Raw genomic sequence first — 20,723 nt, forward strand, 5'->3', positions numbered from 1 at the left:
TACAGCATTGCCTTGAAAATGCACACCCTGGCACGTACCACTCAAATTATTCATTCTCCAGAACTATCATATGTATTTCCACACAGGGCTTTGAACTTGTATCAGCAAGATCAATAGTGCTGCCTTTTATCTATCAGAACTCTCCAGCTCCACAGTTACTACTTCAGCATATATGAAAGATTAGCAGGATATAAAGGGATCAGGTTCAGCTTGATGTGTTAAGACACTAGAAAAAAATCAAACAGGCAGGTCTTTGACTCCAAATTACTTCAGAAGTTAAGATGGAAACTGAACAAGTGTAACTTCATCTTCTGAACATCATCTTCTGAACAGTATTAATATTTACTCTAAAGCATTAAATCATTCACCTTGTTTAACAGTCTTAATGCCAAACACAAACAGCCTGCAACAGAGTTAACACTATCACCAGTAGTAGTCACCTAGCAGAGGACTGAAAGGTCTTCTGACTTTCTGGAGTGTCCTTGTCAATTTATTCATCCAGTGGAGATTTTTTATTATCTGATATTAATTGGGATTTGTACTTATCAAAATATGTAAGCTTCAAAGGGGCAGGATACTGCTTTGGTAGAGACTGCCTACTTCAGCTTACCTCTCGGCTCTCTGGCTGCCACAACCTCTTCACAGAGTGGTGGTTATTACCTCTCCATTTGAAGAGAAGCTTTAGGATTTGAGAAAATGAGGTTTACTTCCAGCTAGAAAAATCTGACACCTGTTTGCAGCCAGCCTCTACCTTGCATTGGGACGTAAGTGGAATAATTCAAAAGTCAGTTCCCACTGAGAAATCATTTTCACTCCTAAAAAAACATTTTCTCCTCAAGACACTTAACCTTATTAAAAGTGTAATTCCCACTCCAGTCTTCCAGAGGTGCACACTCTAGCACTACTAGACGAAGAAATGACTGTCATTTAATTAAGGTAAGTCTTTTTTAAGCAGTCTGGCAATACCCCAGTGTGGTCTGGAGGACCATTCACACCAGGAACCACTGTCAGTAGCAACATGGACAAGACCAAATTAGGTCTGGCTCCCACACACCCACCAACAGTTTCCCATCACTATCCCAGCAAGTTTTAGCACACTCAGCATGCCTTCTTGCTGACCCTGTGTACCCACAGCACATACCCTCAGTTTCACACTATAAAAAGTACTCTGGTGCTCACCATATTCCATAAGCTTTGAATGGAAAAAATGGATACAGAGTAATAATTATGTTGTACAGGGCACTGTATGGGGCCCAGAAGAGACCCCAAGATGAATGCTGGGTAGTGGAGAACAACTCTCAGCAGAGCACGGTGCTCCAAGCCTGCAAGCAAGTCACTCCCTGCCATGTACCCGGTTCTCATTCAGCACTGTAGACACAGTCTAATGAGCCTCCCCACATTTGCAGGTGGCAACATAATTCTGAGATTTCACAATATTCTGGTTCACTTCAAAACCCTTTGGGAGCCTACAGATGTGATGGTAGAAGAACAGGACTAAGATGATATTTAAAGTGAAACAGAGAAACTGCACCATTGCAGCTTATACGTACAAGAACAAAACACAGGTGAGTCATGGAGGCATCAATGTGAATGCCACCTATTTCTCCTTGCCACATTTGATTCACAATTTCATTAAAACCAGAAAGCATTTTTACCCTTAGCAAAAATTCAGAAATTCTACTCAAACTAAACTTGATGGGACTCTCAAATACACTTCTCTGGCTCAGCATGTGATCACAAGAAACTCAGAACGGTCACCTTCTAGATAATTAGAGCCAAGAATCAACAGAAAATAAGTGTTTCGTTTTTGTGGTAGATGCCTTTGTGCTCCTTTAGAGCCGCATACGGCCCCAGTTGAGAATATCCACTCAAACGTGTAATTTTGACTGGTAGGCATGCAATCTCAGAAGACCTGAAGTCTTGTGGATTGCTTTAGTATCTATACATGTGCAACAGACATTGTATGGATGGTGTCCTGAAGTACATAACTACTTTTTTGTGTATGTATTTTTTTTCCTCTTTGAGACAGTAAGTTATATAAGCAGCAGTTTTGATGATTCAGGCAGGCAGCTATAAAGAACAGACCTCAATTGCTTTCTTTTTAAAATGTGTACTTGTAAATTAAGAAGCATTTCAAGATTAGGCATCTGTCCAATTCTTTTTATCATTTAGTGTATTATGCTAATGAGGATGCTGTTTCTTTAATTATCATTTGAAGAAAAAATTGCATTCAGTCCCTTGATCTTCCTTAAAACCATCCCCATGCTTGATTCCCCCATAGGCTTTTAATCACACTGCTTCAGTGTGAAACTCTGCATTTGAGAAAAACTCTTCCCAAAACTGGTTCACTGAGAAAGTTTAAATTGTTTTCATCTGAGCTATATCCTCTACCACTTAGCAGCTTAGGAGGAAGGGCTATAAGACTCAAATACTAGTTTATGCACTAAATGCAGTGTAATGCTGAAATTTATTATACTACATATGTAACACATACTAAATGCTAGGACCTGTTAGATAGAGGTAGAGACAACTGATGTGATCTATAAAACAATACTGTCCTGTGACACTTTACAGTCAAATTCAGTAAATCCTATTTAAAAGCACTTTAATACACACTTCATCAGTTTTTAACTTTGTTATGCAAAATTACCCATATATGATATTCATTCATTCTACCTATTTAGTTTCAGTGTGGCTTTCTGATTGTCCTAACAGAGGTTCCTGTAAGAGAAGCCCTGGCTGAGTGGGAGCCTGAGCCCCACTGGATGTACAAACCCACCCCCAGTGCTGGAGGCTCTCCTCGCTCCACAACATCCCCATACCCTTGGTGCTGCCTGCGCAGGCACAGCAAAGCTTGCCTGCATGGGCACCAGGTCAAGGGCCCCGTGTCTCCATCCACCCACCCTGGATAACAGCCCCATGGCAGGGAGGGGTAGGACTTGCCATGGCATTTCCCCCACTGCTCCCTGGGGTGAGGATGGGAGGGTGCACTGGCCCCAAGCCTAACCTACCTCACCACACACTTAATTGCAGTGCCAAACCAGGACCATCATCAATGCGTGTACTCTCCTTTGGAGATGCAAACATAGTTCTATAAGCTTATCTTCTCTTCTGAAGGGAGAAAAAGCTCATCTTCCAAGTCATCTCTGAAGAGCACTGGCTTTGGCCTCCAGGCAGGCTCAGGACATTCAGGGGAGAGGTTACTGGTATTTCTTGGTTTGAGCAGCAGCCACCTTTGAATAAGCCTTTTGATATTGGCTTCACTGCAGCCCTGAAACTGTTGATGCTTACCAAGTCAGTGTCTCATGCAAGCTGAGCTGCACACGTGACTGATAGGGATGCTGGGGACAAGTAGCACTCCCCTATGCCACTACAGAAAGAAGGAAGATTTTTTTGTATGTTTTAGCACACACAGTACAATGTACACAAATTTTGTTGTACACAAACAAAATGTATATTCCTGTTGTGGTATATTCATTTAGACCCTAACTGCAGTATGTATTGCATGCTATGCTTTCATCCTGCAGTGAAACTGAAAGAAATACTGGATTTTGTTAAAGCTAAGATGCAAATTGCACTAACATCTTGAAGCAAAGTATTTACAAACAAATATTCTGACATCTCACTTAACTGTTTTACCATGAAATTGGCTTATACATGATTAATTATGAAAAAATAAGCACAGCATGCTTTCATGCAGTTTTACTTTGAAATCAAGGTCACACTTTGTTTTGAGATTCAGAAAAACAGTATGAATAATATAATTAACATATCACAAGATTCTTTGCAAGTAACTATTTAAGCAGGCTAAACCAGGAGCTTGTGAAGTTGTTGCTACTCTGTCATTGCAGATGGATCATTTCTTAGCCCTTGTTTTTATCCTTCATTTTATTTGACTAATCCTTTGTACTGAAAGGACAATTGGAGTAGCATCCCTCATACTAAGCCACACAACACCAAATGAAAACAGTGTTCTTGTCCCAGAGCATTTACAAGCTGATTCCTGATGCTACTCCTTAGAAATAGTTCAGTGGTGGTGTGGGTTATGAATGGGAAACCAGTAACTTAGAGTCATAAAATCATTTAGGTTGGAAAAGACCCTTAAAATCATCAAGCCCAACTGTAAACTGCCAAGTCCACCACTAAACCATGTCCCTAAGCATCACATCTACAAGTCTTTTAAATACCTCCAGGGATGGTGACTCAACCACTTGCCTGGGCACCCTGTTCCAATGCTTGACAGCCCTTTCAGTGAAGAAATTTTTCCTAATATCCAATCTAAACCTACCCTGGTGCAACTTGAGGCCATTTCCTCTTGTCTTACCGCTTGTTACTTGGGAGAAGAGACCAACACCCACCTCACTACAGCCTCCTTTCAAATAGTTGCAGAGAGCAATAATGTCTCCCCTCAGCCTCCTTTTCTCCAGGCTAAACAACCCCAGTTCCCTCAGTTGCTCCTCATAAGACTTGTGCTCTAGAACCTTCACCAGCTTCATTGTCTTTCTTTGGACATGTTCCAGCACCTCAATGTCTTGTAGTCAGAGGCCCAAAACTGAACACAGTATTCAGGGTGCAGCCTCACCAGTGCTGAGTAAGACTTCCATACCTGAATACACCCAGCAAATCATTCTGCAGTTTCTCTACTCAAGATACTTAGCTGCCAAAATACTTTCATGCTAAGCACAGTATAATAATGGAAGATGTGGATCTTTCTCAGGCATTTGGATGCAACTGCCACGTGCTAACCATCTTCTACCCATGCAGCTCCTCACAAAGCTTCACCTAGGCTAGATGTCCAAGTCAATTCTGCTGACAGAGCAAGACCACGTGTTGACAAGTCACTTGCTTCAAATAGTGAGAAGTTAATCTCTAGGTGCATGCTATTTTCAGTAATAAAAATGTACCTGGTTATCTCAGTAACAGCCATTTCTTAAGACTGTACTTTAAGACTTTCACAAAGCTTGAGAGAAGAGAAAGTATATCAGCTTTTGTCCTCAGCTACTGTCCTTTCCCTCTGCCTCAGATGCTGCCCAGAGCCAGCCCCAAAGCCAACTGCAGCATGAACTCTATCTCATGGTTTACCTTTCTGCACAGCAGCCTAGGAGCAGCCGCAGGCTTGTAAGAGGCCATATGGACTGGCAGCTGCCAACTGCAGAGGTTTGACCAAGAAAGAAGAGCCTTCCCATGTCAACACGAATTGTCAAAAAAACTTGTGATTTGTGTATTGCAGAGCTAGAAATAAAAACCAATGCTTTCACCATACTGCTGATATTTGAATAGCTTCTTTTTAAAAAAAGGCAAACAATTTGTTCCCCTGAAAGCTTGCTTACAACAGCAATGACTGGGCTCAATTTCAATAGAAATTAGAATTGCTTTTTTCAAAAGGAAGCTCAATTCTATTAAATGTTAAGAAGGTAACAGACATATATACACATGATCAAAATCAACACTAGAAAGCACTGTACTTATTTAAGAGAAACAGGGTGGTCAGAAGATAAAGCCATGGACATGGCATCTGCAAAGAGAAAAGCAGAATTCGGAATACTGACAAATGACATGCTGAGACAGAGGCTGAGGTCTGCTAGAAATCCATCAAATGAGGTAAGGAAACAGAATGAGGCGCTCCTCAAGCATGTATTCTTGAAGTTATGAAAAATATTGTCACATTGGATTTTGTTCTAGCAGAGAATCTGTTCTGGAAAAACCACTTTACTACTAAGACTTTGAGGAAGTCTGCAAGTTCTATTCATGGCTTAATACAAAAGCATAGTGAAGTCAACTCTAGCTGATGTTATATTGGACTCCTGCTGGATACAGGTGAACCATTTAACCAGAAAATTATGATTCACTACAGCCAAAGGGCAATGCTCTAGTTTCTTTTGCAACCCGAAAACAATATGTAATCTTAACCAATATCTAATTTACTTGTTTGGATATTTTAGAAAGACAATTTCTCAAACCTTAAAACAATCATGAGCAAAACTAAGCAGGGGGAAATAGTCACACAAAAATATAAAAAAGGATCTGCTAAGAGATGCTTTATTACATGCCAAAAAAAAAATCATTGTGCTACAGCCATGAAAGGAAGCTTTTTTGGTTAAGAATCCTGGCTAAGGAGAGTGACAGCAGCCGCGGAGAAACCTGCAAAACAAACTCACAGCACATAACAGATGGGGGAAAAAAGACACTGATAGCAATGAATACAAATTAACATTGCAGAAACGCAAGCAAATGATGGAAGAAAAAAACCCCAACAAACATCAAAAAGCTATGGTGAGGTTTATGACAATAGGAGCTCCTCCCTAAATGGAACAAGAATAAGTGAATGCCAAACAATGACTTCAATAAATGGTCATTTCAGACAAAAATTATCAGACAATTCAGAAAAAAACAAATGTATTTGACAACTACTACTCTGCATTCAGAAAGATGCAAGATGCACACCTTATAGTGATAATGACATACCTCCCATGCCATCAGTAACTGGAGAGAGCTTTAAATAGATGACACTGTTCCACATGATATCCTTGCCTCTAAATTGGAAAGACATGGGTTTGATGGATGGACGACTCAATGGATAAGGAACTGACTGGATGGTCACACTTGAAGAGTTGCAATCAATGACTCGATGTCCAAGTGGAGAGCAGTGACAAATGTTCCTCAGGGGTTGGTGTTGAGACCAGTGCTGTTTAACATTTTTGTTGGCAACATGGACAGTGCATTGAGTGCACCCTCAGCAAGTTTGCTGACAACACCAAGCTGTGTGGTGCAGTCAACACACTGGAGGGAAGGGATACCATCCAGAGGGACCTTGACAGGCTCAAGAAGTGGGCCAGTACAAACCTCATGAAGTTCAACAAGGCCAAGTGCAAGGTCCTGCACATGGGTTGGGGCAATCCCAAGCACAAATACAGGCTGGGTGATGAGTGGACTGCAAGCAGCCCTGCGGAGAAGGACTTGCGGGTATCGGTGGATGGAAAACTGACTGAGTCAGCAATGTGTACTTGCAACCCAGAAAGTCAACCATATCCTGGGCTACATCAAGAGAAGTGTGGTTAGCAGGTCGAGGGAGGTGATTCTCCCCCTATACTCCACTCCAGACCCTACCTGGTAAGACCCCACCTGGAGTACTGTGTGCAGCTCTGGGGCCCCCAACATAAGGGGGGTATGGACCTGTTGGAGCAGGTCCAGAGGAGAGCCACAAAGATGATCGGAGGGCTGGAGCACCTCCCCAATGAGGACAGGCTGAGAGAGTTGGGGTTGTTCATCCAGGAGAAGAGAAGGCTCCAGGGAGACCTTATAGCGGCCTTCCAGTACTTAAAGGGGGCCTACAGGAAAGATGGGGAGGGACTCTTTATCAGGGAGTGTAGTGAGAGGACAATAAGTAATGATTTTAAACTGAAAGAGGGTAGATTTAGATATAGGGAAGACTTTCTTTCTTGTTAGGGTGGTGAGACACCAGAATAGGTTGCCCAGAGAAGTTGTAGATGCCCCCTCCCTGGAAGTGTTCAAGGCCATGTTGGACAGGGCTTTGAGCAACCTGGTCTAGTGGAAGGTTGGAACTAGATGATCTTTAAGGTCCCTTTCAACCCAGACCATTCTATGATTCCATGAAATAACCCCTCAGTTAAAACCCCGCATTTCAAGAGTAGAGAGCAGATGAACCAACTTTTGTTTCAATGGCTGCTTTTAAAAAACAGAGGAACATCAGAAGTTCCTGGTGACTGGAGAGAGTTAATATCAAAGCAATATTTAAAACGGTTAAGTGGGATAACCTAAGCACCTATTGAACAGTTAGACTGACATCAGTAGTAAGCAACAGCAGGGAAAGGTCATCATGGGACATAATCAATAAGGCATTGAAAGACAGTAGCATAATTAACACCAATCAACACAGCTGTATGGAAAATAGGCCTGGTCATGTAAATCTGATCATTTGTATGCAGTTACATCATCATCTGATAATGGTAGTGTGCTGACAGGACATATTTCTAGTCCTAATTTCACACTATGCAGTGATTTAAAGTCACACTATACAGAAAAACCTGAATTAAAATATTCACCATACTACATCAACACTTATAGTAAATGAATTTCAAAAGTGGCTAACTAAACAGATAAGGAAACAGAATCAGCATCCAGATAATAGATTCCTTGTCAATTCAACAGGGAAAAAAATTAGGTACAACATTTGGAAGCTGAAAAGAACTACAGACTGCCTTGAAAGGCAAGGCTCATTATTTACTGAAACAATTTACCTACAGCATGGTAGATTCATTACTACTGGTACCCTTTAAATCAAGACCTTGTTCTCTTTCAGGAAGATATGCTAAATAAAGAAAAACTGAAGGACTACTATTGATATATCCTGCATTTCTGACGTGCACTGAGCAGGCAGTAAGAATAGCTATTCATGTGGTCCCCTCTGATTTTTAAATTTATAAGCCTACAAAACAATGACCCAGACATTATTAATCCCTCTGGAATTTAATGCAATAAGTGAATCATGCTTAATCCATCTGATACAGTATAAAGTGTCTTGAGTATTTCTATGGGATTTCAACTGTAATCCAGTGTTAAATTACTGGATGACTGTTAAAATATTATCAAGTCACTTCCCTGAATTTCTGAAAGCAGCAAAAACCTATCCCTCTTTGAAGCATCTCACTAGCTGTCTGCATAAATGTGAAGGTATGGTATCAAATTCTTGATCCACAATGTCCCATGACGACTTTGACCTATTCCTTAGGACATTTTTTTTAAAGTAATGTTATTAGTACAGTATTTCCATGGTTTTTCAGAAAGCCTTCCATCAGGTACAGCTGTGACTAACACATTAACTTCACACAAATCTCTCTTAAACAGGGTTATTTTCTCATATACCCATCATCTTCCCACACAGTGCTCTAAGACCAGTACAAGAGAAGTGAAAGTCACATTATCTCCACCAAACACATGTTATTTGGTCCTGTCTATTTGAAACAAAACACGGGTTTGAAAATGTCATTCTTGTAAACAACTCTGGAATGGACCAGGAAACTTTATTCTCCCAGGTTTGCAGCTAGCGCTCAAATTGCAAAATAGTCTCCTATGTTTCTTGCTCTATTTGACATCTACTTCTGGCACAATTTTCCCTTTCAGAAGCTGAACATTTCTGACACTCATCACAGAGCAAATTCATTTCAAAGATTCCCAGAGCTCTTTTCCAGCTGGTGGCCTTTGATTTCCAATCCTTCTAGCCATAAGGAATCAAAAAAACTTCAAGCTGCTTCTCACAGGCTTTACTTTGAATACCATTGCCATGTCAGTTCAAAAAGGAAGAGGACATGTTAGTGAAACAAGTACTCAATACCTGTTACTGGTGAAACAATATACCTTACAGAAGGAAATGCTTTAATGTGACATTTTGGAGAAAACTACTAAGAAATTACTTCTTTTTTTATTTTATCTCATTTAGATGCAATTACAGAATACTGAAACATTGTACAATTTTTGGATATTGATATAGTTCTTTCCATAACCATCATCTAAGCACTAGAGAGTTCTCAACCAAACTGGAAAATCCATGGGCATATATAGAAAATTAAGAATACTCAGCAGGATTCATCTGTATTTCTTACTGCAGCTTGTGCCCTTCCAGCTCTGTAACTAACTTCCAAATCCAAGGTCCAGCCCTTAACCTTGTCCAGTTAGTGGCAGTAGGAGAGCTGTACACAGGAATGCTTTTTGTGAGGATCCAAACAGCAACTCTTCCCACCCACAAGACTCATACAGCTTTAGGCTCACTGGTTGAGTTACAAGACTTACAACCCCATTAATGAGAAGGCAGAATCAGTTATAACTGCTTTTAACCCAGAAGTCATTTGTATATGGGAAATGCATAAAAGGCATTCTTGTACATCCTTCACATCACTCAGCGCAGTGTCCTGCAAATGTTCTCAAACAGAAGATGTGCATTGCACTATGCCTTCCCTTCTTTCACATTGGGCAACAGCATGCTGGAGCATCACATGTCACCTGTAAGCCCATAAACACAGGATTTCCCTCATTTGGTGTGACAGCTGCTGCTGGATGCACGTGCCACCCAGAAGATAGTAACACACCAGCCCAATCACCCATTTCACAGCCAAAACCACATAATCTGTGACTGAGCATAACTGTTGCCAGAGAAACAGCTTTTGACTTGGATAATGGATGGGATATTCCTTCCCAAGCTCCCGTGACCATACAGTTTCTACCACAGAGCACTATCTTCCCAAAGGCATCTGCATGTATGAAGAGTCCCTTGAAATCCAGGGATCATGCTGTGATGATGTCTGCTTCACCTTCCTGAGCCCTGTCAGTCACTATCAGCTCTGCAGCCAGGACTGGAGAGGGAGACAGACATGATATAGGATTTCCTACACTGGGAACTGGGATGGTGGGAATGTCCTTGCCAATGACCTGGGTTTGCTTTCTCTTTGCTTTCATCCGCTTTCTGCCCTCAGTCTGATTACCACAGAAACATCACCCCTTGGATGCGTTCTTACATACAGTGCTGCATGCTAGAGCCATGCCCTCCCCATGCTTTGCTGGGATCCTGACCCTCTCCCAGTGCTGTCTGCTCTTGGCAGACCTTTCCGACTCCAGGTCGGACCAGGTCCAAGTCTCCCCAAAGGAAAGAGTGATGCTTGTTCCAGATTGCTGTCAGAACTTCTCCAGCCAGGCTGTGTTTTATCATTTGAGGGACAGGATCAGACCCGGTTCCAGGAGATGCATACTCAGGGAGGCATACGCTGGGCTATGTGGACAGTTCTTGTTCATCCCCATGGTTGCTCAGCTACCAGTACATAGCAGGCTGTCACACCCTACTGATGTACAGGGAAAATATACTCTGAGCCTGTTATAAAACCAAGGACAGTATAAGACCACAGAAGGACACTTTGTCCTATCATGATCTGGCCATCACAGAAAAAGCAACCTCAGAACTCCAATTTTATTTGGACCATCTGAGGTTACCCCTAGCTGGGCCAAAGCCAGGGATGCACCTAGACAGCCTGCTTGGGGGTAGGCTGGGAAGAGGCAGCCTGTGGCCTTCCTAACCCCCTCCAGGGTTTGGCAGTACCCCACACAGTCAGCCTCCCCCTGGATCCTACACTGTCCTATCTCCATTTTCTTGAGTCATTTGAGGCTTTGGGACTATTGTCAGCCTGTTACTGGTGGACAATCAACAAGACAATACCCCCAGCCAGGTAGCAAATACTGCCCCGCAACTTGCCAGCATAGCTGTCATTTTTTCCCAGGTAGAACATCATTGTTGACCTCCCAGAGGCTTCAGCAGACGTTGTTATTGCTCACAGCTGAACACTGCCTCATGCCACTACAACACAACTTCACCAGGATCTATGTCATGGTCATCTCCCAGTTGACAAAGTTATGCATTCCCAAGCATGAAAGACTATCTTCAAATACTCTCATATTATTTCAAAAAGTAACTGGATTTAGTTTAGATATATAGTACATTGGTTTATATATTCATATTTTCAGTATATACTATACCTACCAGACAGAAATCAAAAACATTAGGAAAACAAAAGGCTATTTTTGTTTGATAATTCCCCCCAGTAAAAGAGTCTCATGGTACGCTTTGAAGTAACCTTTATCTCTGTTGTTTATACAATTGTTAGAGGGAGTTTTCTTTTCACTGCATAGACTAGCACTAATAAAAATCAAAGACAACTTGCAGAAGAGTGGCAAATGAAGTGGTGGCAAATACATTTAAAAGATCAAATCAGACAATAATACAGAAGACAAGCTTACCCAGAATGCTGGAAAAACAAAGTTTACTTCCATTGGTTATAGCTTGCCCTAGAAGACAGTCCCAGGGTGGAAACCTTTAAAAAAACAAGTAAAAGACTCGTTAGAGTAGGTAACAAGGGCATACACCATCAAATCTTTTGTAAACATAGTGCTCAAGATTAAACATCCTACTCTTCTGATTATGATCCTGTCCAAGTTTCCTGGCATTAGCTCACAAGTAAGCTGGTCTGTGTTAGGAGTGAGTGAAATGAAGTAATGCACCCACTTTCAAAAGGGGAAGAAGATACAAAAACTTAGGAAACAAAACCTCCACATTCTGTTCCTCTTCCTCTGCAGTATCTTTAGAGTAAGTCAATGCTCTCAAGTCAAATTTAGGTACACAAGCTGAAGGGGAAGCACAGATTAAACCTAATCAGGTTTTAACGTATTTACAGAGATCATTGTTTTTAAGGGACTCTGCTATTTGACGCCTTGTCCCTATGCCACATTTTGATGGGATAAAGGTGATGTATTGCTATTCAGGGAGGTTTAGCTGAATTTGCTTGTGATGACATCACCCAGAAAAAGTATGGAAGGAAATAGGAGAAAGAAGAAAGGGTGAGGAAGATCATCCAGAAAATACACAGAATGAGCTTCCCCAGAAGTCAAGAAAAGATTGCCATCACAAGAAATAAACATTGTGGATCAGAGAGTGTGAGTTATATCAAAAGACAACAGGTCAAGGCAAAGAAGGAAAGAAAGCCTGATAAGAGGTCATGAGATGTGGTTTTACCAGTAGTAAATGGGGCCAAAGTCAAATTGCTGAGAATTGAAGATGAAACTAGAAGAGGATCTGCCAGGTAGGACTGACCAAAGCATAAGATGACAAAAAAGCTGGAAAAGGTTTTGGTTGGTTGTTTGGTGGTTTTTTTTAACATTATGACAGTAATGTGCATTTACTTGTATTATGATGGGAAAGAGACAGGAGTTAGAGTGAACAGTTAAGGGATATGAGTGCAAGAAAGACTAAGAAGAGGGATGTGACTGTGGGACAGGCAGAGCAGGTGGAGATCAGGACAGACCTGAAATTATGGCAGAGGAAAAGGCAGAGTCAGAGAAAGAATGGGGAAGAATACCTGAGGGAAAACAGGGAAGTCATATGACACTCTTTTTTCCTTGTGATAAAAATCAAGCAGAGAAAAGTTAGATGAAAAGCTTGAAAATATTAGAAGATGAAAGATATAAATGGGATTTTAGGCAAGAGATTTAATCAAATAGTCTTTTAAAATGTTTTATTCACATAAAACTGATGGTCACCATTTATAATAAATTTCATATAAATGTCATAAAATCCCAAATACAAAGTAACTCACAGTAAAACATGCACTAATTACAATGAAACTTATATTTTAAGAAGAAATTCCAGGTACATTCTATTTTTTCCCCCATCTTCCATTCCCCAGCAAGGCAGGTTGCTTCTTTTCAAATAACTCAGTTAAATTAAGTTGTATGTTCAGCCTCATTAGCCACCATCTCCATTCCCCTGCAGTTTTAATTAGATAGGTTTCTTTGTGCACAGCTACCTCAATCCTTCCCCCATAACAATCCCACAATGTTGTTTTTTATATGTTATCATTCTTCAAATGCTCCTAATTACACTGGAGGCAGCCAAGGCGATCAGGGCAGAGCAGTGCTCTCCCAGGGAGAAGGCAAGGCAGGAGCTGCAGTCAGCAAGGCACACACCCCCCTTGGGCAGCATGCTCTTCCACGCTGTTTTACCCACTTTAATCAAGACAACTCATCAGTATGGCAGGCTCAAGGGTCAGACCCTCTGCATAGACACCAAATCTCAAGAACACGGAGCTGACTTCTGCCAGCAGCCTCCTTCTTGCTCCACAAGCCCCCATGCTGTCCCACCACCTCAACACCCAGCACATGAAATCACAGGGCAGGAATGAGGCCCTGACACCCCACCGAAGCTGGGGGACACAGGAGGCCCCTGAATTCAGGATGATACCTGGCTGCAGCTCTTCCCTCAAAGTACCCACCCTGTCAAGCCCAGCATATCCCCCCAGACATCAGGCCATGGCACTGTCCCACAAGACAGAAGAAAAGCTCAGGAGGACCTGCTCCAAAGGTCTGATCTGGCCTTTAGTTCATTTTTTAAACAAGCACAGGAACAAAGGTACCAAGATCATGAGATTACCTGTTTCCAGCTTGAAATGGGGGTAAATGCTGACGTTTCAGGAAAAAAAAAGGACATGGGGAACGATCAGCTCTGCCCATAAGGAAAAAGACAGGACTTACGGGCAGGATTTCCGCTTCAGCCTGTTTGCATTCTGTTAGCAGAACAAAAAAAACCCCACAAACCCACGCAAATCCAGCAAGCATGGTTGGCAGAAAACCACTCGGAGCAAAGGATCTCTGCTCCACAGCTACCCTGCAGCCCCAGAGGAGAGCCCAGGGAGCACAGCACCGCTCCCAGGCTATTCCTGGCTGCCCAGGATCAGCAGCAGTGCAGCACGGATTAGAGCAACTTGGATTTGTTACGTAAGGGACATGTTGCTCGTGGCTTCTCTCACATCCCAAAGACATTGCTCTTACGTAACAGGAACAATCAAACAGGGCAACTTTCTGTGATCTGATTTTTTTAAAAATGCTGAGCAGCTAAAAAATGAACATTGTGGGTCTGTCAGACTTAGTGTTATGTTTTGCACTCTAATCAGTTTAACCTTAAAGTTGCTGTAGTTTATAGGGACAGTGACTCAGCTCTCACTTCACCCAAGGCATCGAGATACAGAAAGGTGAAATAAAGCAACCTTTGTCCACCTTCTCACAGGGTCCTCAGTGGAGGGCAAAGCTTGTATCTTCTGAGCCAATCCTGAGGGCTTTCATTTCTTCAGCATCAGTATCTTGCTGGCTCTATTGACATTAAAGGATTATTCATATGAATAAAGGCTGTGGACCTGGACTTGAACTTTGCACGTGGGTTGGATGGTGGCTGTGAGCCACTCTGACACTTGGGCTTTCATCAGTGAAAAATGCAAGCTCATTTGGCAGAGTCTCCAGCATTCCTTGTCTTCGTAAATTAATGCACACAATTTTGCATGATACATCTATGCATACACATGTTAAAGAAAATATTTGTATTAACAAAATCCATTGCTTCTGTAAATCGCTTAACTCATATTTGGGGCATGCTCCAGCAATGTCAAGGATGGGTAGATCTAGATGTTTGGGAAGTCCTAGTTGGTAATGTGATCAAGCTGCTGTCATATCAAGATTAGCACCTTGCCCAGTCTGGTTTTGTTTTAGAAACTTATTCATTTCTTTCCAGCTTACAAACTAAGTTTAAAGAAAGTTTTCCATTCTTTTCAAATGCTCTTTTAAAGTTTTCTTAGTTTAAGATCTGAAAAGGGAAGAAAAGCACTCTTTTAATGTAGATCTGATTTCATATCTATTCTCCTCACGTTTCAACCTTTTAATACATTAAAGAAACACACCAGTTTTAGTGCCCATGCTGAATACTTGTTTTGTTCCTCGTAGCATTAAACCTCAAACAACATATCCAGATTGTGACAGTGATACAGCAACCCTGTCCTAAGCACTTGCTCTTGATCTCTGTAACATTTCTAGTCTTGTGCATGCAGCCATTTGATTTTACCAAGGCTCATATAGATTGTTTCCAGAGATTGTATTACTGTTTTTCCCATGTTAAAGCCTCACTATTGTATTGCACCAATAGCTAAACAACCATTCATCATAACAGCAAGAGAAAACCTAAAATCCTGATGGTCTGGTAGACCAGAGGGAATGTATTCATCCTGAGAGCATGGTTCTGCAGAGCACACTCAAGTGCAATTTACTTCTGAACATCTTATCTGTGCCCAGCATCCTTCTAGGTTTCCCTGTGCACAGCACATCATGATTCCTCCCAGCATTCTGACATAAACAAATTACATCAAGCTTGGAAATGCTTAATACAAAGCTTTATTTTTCCCCCACTACACTCTAATTCTTCTTCAGTAACACTAATGTACCCTGTAGCACAGAAATACATTACTTGGAAGTCATCTGGTCCCTCTGAATTCTTCTGGCAGTATAAACTTGAGAATTGCTATGAGGACTGCCTTGGACTGAAAAAATTTCAGGTCATTTAAAGGGTTGTTGTTCCACGTGCCCCATGCAAAACTTGGCAGACACAACACATGCCAGAGGGCAAAAGAACTATTGGAGCATCTCTGTTCTTCAAGCTATCTTTGCCTGCCAGACTGGCTCTTTGACAGCCTTAGCATTTTGCCATAACTTAGAGCACCCTGTGGGCATAATAAACACAGAAGCCAAATCATTTAGGATAAGCTATCAAACAGTTAAAATTCAAAAAGTAAAACTTAATAGAGAAACTAATTAGACCAGCATGTGTTTTAGATGCTTGTTTACTTTTTAACTATGATTTCAAAGGGAAGACATTCTCCTGTAAGTATTTGATGATTATGCCCATGAAGCAAAACTCACAGCTGTGCTAAGAACAAGTTATGCCTTTCTTCCAGCTCTGCATCCCATGCAATAGCTGTTTCAAAGTAGTATATCTCTGGGCAGAATAGCCCTCAGGCTCATATAAGGATCAGCAGCCTGTTTACACCATCATCTGAATTATGGCTGGGACGGGAATCCAAGAAATTGGATGCTTTTGCTAGTTTTGACGACTGCATAAAATCACTGATCTGCAAGTGATGTCACTAACAGCAAAAGCCTGGGAACTGCTGCTACACCAGATGCTTCTGAGGATTAAGTCATTTGCAGAGACTTTTGATGGGGATGCCTCTGCTGGAAAAAAATAGACTTCTCCATCCACAGTCCCCAAATGCCCTGCACGAGTGTGCCAGCATACTCCTCCCAGTTTTTGGAGAGGAAGCTAAGGCACAGTCTTAAACCAACTTTACTGCAATTACACGGGAACGTAACTTGGATCTCCTTACCTTCCAGCCAGTGCATCACTGACACCACTTTCTGTGCAGCGCTACATGCTGTGCCACACTATGCCACAAAAGCAGCAACAACGTTTCATTGAGCAGAAAACAGTTCCTGCCCCGAAATGTGAAGATTCATTGTCTCAGGAGCTTTGAACCTGTTTGCTTGACTGCCAGCTTTGCAGCCACTTAATCGGAAAAGAAAATAGACTTCCTTAAAGAAATTACTAATGTGACTGCTTAAATAGTTTTTTAAACAGCCCTTTCTTGTATTGAAGACCTATTTTTCAGATGTTTTGAATGTCTTACACATATGACTTTTGGCTGCAAAATACTAACCTGGTTCTGTATCATAGCCAAGTAACATGGGACAGAGCTTTAATTGGTATAAATCACTTGGTTGTGAATTTACAGAAACATGTAACAGCTAATAATTTCCCCTCTTGCTTCTCACCCTACAAACCCTCACTAAGTAGGTCTTTAATGAAACCAATGACAGGGATCAGTCAGGTGGTTACAGCATTTGGCTGTACCCTGGAGATCTTCCTGGTGACCTTGGGTGAACTGTTGGACCTTAACATGCATTATATGGCTCATATTTATATCAGGATAGTGCCAGAACAAGTTTTACAAAAATCCACCAGAATTCTTTTCCTGAAGAAAGACTGTTTCAACAGGTTTAAGTTTGCAATAGCAAGCTCAGGTACAAAACAAACCATCATGCACTTCAGTTTCGCTGCTCTTTACTACTTTCCTTCCACTTTCAGCTACTTATGTCTTCAACAAAACTGACTGCAGTGTTCAGTAAAAGTTGCGTTTAAACAAGGCCGGTATTATTATAAATAATACTTGTACAAGGAAAGCATTTGCTAAGTCAGCTGTGCCTCAGTAGTCTTTTTAGCAAACCTCAGCATCCAGCCAGGGGTGGAGGGGAAGAGATCCTCTTGCACTGCTTGTTGCTGGTGATTCGGTAAATATCTTTACTGAGTTGTCCGTTATTATGCCTAGATCTTTTCTCCTCCAGAGTGTTCAATCAAACATTAAACTGACCACTGTGTATGAGTTGCTACCATACTGTGCTACCCTTCTATGACTCTCCAGAGAGAGCACATTTCACTGAAGCCCGCAAATCTGGCTGCAATTCTCTGTCCTACGCTGATTTCTGGTGCTTCCTGCATGAACTTAGGAAATAAAAAATGCACACTGGAAGCTAAAAGTCTTGTTTTCCCTAAGTTATTATGAGGGAGGATTATTTCTCGCTCATTACTGAGTTCCCCGCACGGCCTCTGATGTGCTGTTGTACTTTATAGATATGGAGAACTGCACTTAGGCAGTAGATGTGCTGCTAGCTCTCCTCTCCTCACTGTCTTCCTAAATATCTAGCATTGCTTATTACACCATAAGTGTATTTTGCATAGAAATACACACTCCATAAATTCAGGCCAGGAGTTTTAAGCTGCTTGCTTGTTTGTCACAGTCACTATCACTAACACAACAGACAACACCCTAGAAAAACTTTACCATAGAAGAAGCTTTGCTGAACTTATCTGACCCAAACCTACACCTGGCATTTGTTAGATCAGTAGCCAAATACCTACCTCTGTCCTTAAAGAGATGAACATAAGGAAAGACATGGTACCGTATCAAAAGCTACTCCAGATAAACCACATGGACAGAGCCTTGCAAAGCTTTTCTCAAAAGCCTCCCCTCATCTCAGGTAGTGATTTCCAAACTCACAGTGCGTTGCTCAAAGGATCACTTACAGAATCCCCCTTTTGTACCTTAAAATAGGACTTTATTCTGCAGAAATTAAGGTGATGATAAATAAAGCAGAATGAGAAGTTAAGCCTCATTTGCATACATGTAGCTCACTGCTACCACTCTCCTGCAGCACAGGCTGTACTGCTCTCCACAACAGATTGCAGAGATAGGAGACAAGTAGCCGGGTATATTTAATTGCATTGGAAAAGGGCAGACTGGTAAAGCGTTTATGCAGCAGGAGATATAGAAAAGCCCACACTCCCTGCCTGAGAAACAATAAAACCTACAAACACCACACTGAATGCAGAGAGTATAAAACAATTACGGTATGAAATCACACAAACCAAAACAGGGCATTTATGCATCACGTTATATCCAGCTCAATTGCTGCCAAGTGCCTCTTTAATGCAGTCATCCATTGCAAAGTTAACCTGTATGCAAACACTTGACATTTAATTATTTTGCTACCGATGCCTTAATATCAGTAAATATTTCTAATGCTTGACCCACTGAGAAATATTTATTAATTTTTTGATCTTTGACGTTTTTAATGCAATGATAAATGTCAAGGCTCCTGCTGGCTTGCTCTTTTCATGTTTAGAGTGATCAGGGATCACTGGCTCCCTGACAGAGGTGCCCGTAGGGAGCACAGGCTGGTGCGAAGGCTGAGACACAGCACGCTGGTACCTGCGGGATGCAGTGACAGGGACCATGGAGAAAGACACAAAGGCAAAGGTAACAAGGGAGATGAAGTGGAGGAGGAGGAAAAGGTACCCGGACTCACCTAACAGAGTTGGAAACAACCCACCTAAATGAACAGCTCTTCAAGCAGAGATGTCTTATCTGAGTAGGGAGACCTGGACCTGCTGCCCTATCTTCTACAGACTTGTTATCCTTCCCCTCACACTGAGACACCAGCTTATAACTCACAGCAGCTGCTTTATTTTTCATCATCCTTAAGAAAAATAATGAGATGCTGTTTAACTCCGTGAAAGAGTCAGGGAGCGAGGGCAGCTTTAGCACCGTGAGCCGGCGGGCTGCTCTAACGCGGCACTTGTCCCGAACTCTTTCCTCGCCCGTGCCGAGCGCTCGGCCCTGCCCGGGGGTCCCCAGACCGCCCCGGGACCCGGCTCCCCGTGGCACGGTCACGCCGTTAACACACCGCTGGCATAAACCAGACCGATCTGCCCGGGTGCTGCACAGACAGCAGTGCCCACTTGAGCCGGTCCATTTATCAGCATCCTCAAAACTTTTGACTGAATAGATTTGATCATACATGTTATCCATCTTAAGCTGGGCTCGTTTCTCTGTCTCGTCACCCAAACGCGTGCCTTCACCACACGTCGCGGCGGGGAGCAGCCCACAGACCTGCCCCTCCCCAGCATCCGCCTTTCCCCACCTCAGTGAGCTTTTGGCCCATGTCCCGTCCCTCGGCCACGGGACCCCGCGGACCGTCCGGACAGGGGGAGCAGAGAGCGGCCCCCCGGGACACCCGCCAGCCCCGGAAAGACGGCGCTGCGGCCGCCAAGTCGCGGGGGCGATGCGGGGTAGGGAGGGGGCACCCGGCACCCTCCCGCACACCCACCCCTGCCGCCCCGCAGAGGGGAGCGGAGCCCGCGCCGGGACGGGGGATGCGCGGGCGGCGGGGATGCGCGGGCGGCGGGGATGCGCGGGCGGCGGGGATGCGCGGCGCTCACCTGCCTCCGCCGCCGGTTGTTGTTGCGGTGGTGGTGGTGGTGGTGCCGCCTCCTCCCGCGGCAGGACGGGCCGGCGGCGGGCCGCGGGCCGTGTTTATATAGCGGCGGGGCGCAGCCGCCCAGCAGCGCCCGCCGCCGCCCCGAGCCGAGCCGCAGCGCCCCCTGCGGGACCGCGCCGCGCCCTGCGCCACCGCCCCGGGAGGGGCCCCCGCCCCCCGCCCGGGACCGCGAGTCCCCCGGAGCCCCACGGCCGCAGAGGGACCTGCCGGGGGAGGCACGGGCATCACGACAGAGGCGGCGATATAGGTCACACAGAAAGTTCTCGTGACTGCGTGTGCGGGACGCTTCCGCCTCCGCCCGTTTTTCCTGGGAATCGCCGGGATGACGGGTGAAAATTAACACCCAGTAAGCAAATAGGTGGTTTATCGTGGATTATGGAATGGGGATTTTCCTGGGAATCCAGGTACGGGTCAGCGTCTGCTGGGGAAGGCACAACGGGGCCTCGAATGACAACAGG

The 20,723-nt window shown here is 43.3% G+C and overlaps 1 protein-coding gene across 3 annotated transcripts in view; it reads right to left on the reverse strand.

The window, feature by feature from the left end:
- The window catches only part of MTUS2 (microtubule associated scaffold protein 2), a 317,585-nt gene extending 297,301 nt beyond the window's left edge, over positions 1-20,284 (reverse strand). For all 3 annotated transcript variants that reach the window (XM_074815895.1, XM_074815897.1, XM_074815894.1), the window contains exons 1-2: positions 20,207-20,284; positions 11,800-11,873 (exon numbers count right to left, since the gene is read on the reverse strand). The gene's annotated coding sequence lies outside the window, so the exon portion shown is untranslated. The remainder of the gene's footprint in view (positions 1-11,799; positions 11,874-20,206) is intronic.
- Between the last annotated feature and the right edge of the window lie 439 nt (positions 20,285-20,723).

This window comes from Strix aluco, chromosome 2 (assembly GCF_031877795.1).
Source record: "Strix aluco isolate bStrAlu1 chromosome 2, bStrAlu1.hap1, whole genome shotgun sequence".
Classification (NCBI taxonomy): Eukaryota; Metazoa; Chordata; class Aves; order Strigiformes; family Strigidae; genus Strix; species Strix aluco.